This window comes from Octopus bimaculoides, chromosome 14 (assembly GCF_001194135.2).
Source record: "Octopus bimaculoides isolate UCB-OBI-ISO-001 chromosome 14, ASM119413v2, whole genome shotgun sequence".
Taxonomy (NCBI): domain Eukaryota; kingdom Metazoa; phylum Mollusca; class Cephalopoda; order Octopoda; family Octopodidae; genus Octopus; species Octopus bimaculoides.
The window spans coordinates 20,355,445-20,357,871 of record NC_068994.1 but is presented as its reverse complement, the minus strand read 5'-3'; positions in this window follow the sequence as shown (position 1 = coordinate 20,357,871).

Here is a 2,427-nt window from a genome sequence, read left to right as displayed (position 1 = left end):
ACACACGCCAGAAAAGGGTCACAGAAAACGAGAAAGCAACCATACTCTGGAATATGCCAATACACACAGCTAGAGAAATTAAGGCAAATAGACCAGATATAGTTGTCAAAGATCATGAAGAAAAAAAAATTATTATTATTATTATTATTATTATTATTATTATTATTATTATTATTATTATTATCGTCTTCTTTTAATTCCGTTTCTATTTCTTGCCGAGTGTCTTCCTGACACCTAGGGCAGAGAAACGTATTGCATATATTGGTAGGCCATTAGAATAAACACACCAGGTTGTTCATTTACAAATTCATGTGACAGAGAAAAAGAGGAAGACAGAGAGAAAAGGATAAAAGAAAAAAGAAAAAGTAATTATTGTTGTTGTTGTTGTTGTTGTTGTTGTTGTTGTTGTTGTTGTTGTTGTTGTTGTTGTTGTTGTTGTTGTTGTTGTTGTTGTTGTTGTTATTATTATTATTATTATTATTATTATTATTATTATTATCATTATCATTATTATTATACAGTTGTCTTATTTTTATCACGTGCTTTCACTGCACTACCGAGCGCAGCTCTGTGTGCCTTGGGTATGTGCTGTGGCTTGTTGTGGCGCTCTTATTTTCACTGTATTGAAAATGTTTTACCTAGGATGTGTGTGGTGCCTAGTAGTGCTATTTTCTGTATGCTATATGTACATGTAAGTCCTGGTGTTTTTGTTATGTATTTGTCTGAATGTTTTTTTTAATCATACCTAAGGCACCTACTATGATAGGAATTGTTACTGGTTTTAGGCCCCACATCCGAGTTACCTCTATTTCCAGATCTTTGTATTTTGAAAGTTTCTCCGTTTCTTTTAGTGAAACGTTATCATCTGTTGGTATTGATACATCGATTAGAAAGCATTTTTTATTTGGTGATCTCTGACAACTATATCTGGCCTATTGGCCTTAATTTCTCTGTGTGAATTGGCATATCCCAGACTATGGCTGCTTTCGCATTTTCTGTAACTTTTCTGAGGTGTGCCTATACCATTTTTTGTTGTTGTTATTCCATAGTGTTGGCATAGCTTCCAGTGTATACAGGTCCCAACTCTGTCATGTCTGTGAATATGTTTCTTCTTTTTCTTCTTCTTCTTCTTCTTCTTCTTCTTCTTCTTCTTCTTCTTCTTCTTCTTCTTCTTCTTCTTCTTCTTCTTCTTCTTCTTCCCTCCGCTTTAGCGAAGGCAGAGGCATTGTTTTTCAGTCGTGTTTATTTGTTTGTTTGTTTTTCCGTACACAATATATCTCAAGAACTGCTGGAAAGATTCGGATGAAGCATTCAGGGATGTTTGGCCTCGTGACTGGCACGAGCTGATTAGATTTTGGGATTGATCCGGTACCGGACAAGGATTCTGGATTATTTGTTATATTTACATTAAATGAAGTATTACGATCTTACGTTCACTTTCAAGTTTTTCTCTGATTGTCTCCCTTGAGAGAACGCTCATAGTTTCTATATGAGTTATGGCGGTGTTGCTGTTTCCAAAGTTTTATTTTCGTTTCTCTATTATTAATTTTAGTCGTGTCTCTATCTTAATAGAAACTGATGGATAAAGAAATCAAGCTACATAAACAAATGACAGCAAAACCGTTCGGTAAATAACTAGCACTAACATATTCAGTAACAATAATAGATTTAATTTATCCTCGACAATTTTTAGTTTTACCAATTTTGAATATATTGTTCCTATTTAAAACGCCTTACTTGACAATTTCATTTCTAGCTCTGCTTTGAAGGAATCATTACTTCTTGGACTCACGTTTTTGTGCGCAGCGATGGTGTTTAACCTCCATTAACAGCACCGTATGCAGGTCCTTTCTGTTTTCTTTCACGCACGGGTAAATTTTTCACTAAAGACCTTTATGGTCGAAAAGAAATTAGATCAGTGGATAGAGTGAAAAAGGCCGTCATGGAGAAAACTGTCCCTGCTCCCATTGCAGACGACACACACACAGCATTACAAACACAGCCCGCCCACCCACCTTCACATTCTATGACTACCATTGGGATTCATCAGGAACTGGACAAAGATTCTGGATTTTTTTTTCTGGTTCTTTCTACTTAATGTTTGAGAGCGGTCGGGTTCATTTTTAGTATTCCCGTTTGTGAGAGCAGTCGAGTTTATTTCAGATAACATTTTAAAAATCCTCTCCGGCTAATCGTTGAGAAGACATTGGTGTTGCCTTGGCGGAGGTTTGCGCTCTCTAACTACTCTTATTATTATTATTTGTTGTTGTTGTTGTTGTTTTTGTCATCGTCGTCGTCGTCATCATCATCATCATCATCATCATCATCATCATCATCATCATCATCATCATCATTATTATTATTATTATTATTATTATTATTATTATTATTATTATTCAATAGTTTTATTTTTATAACGTGCTTTCA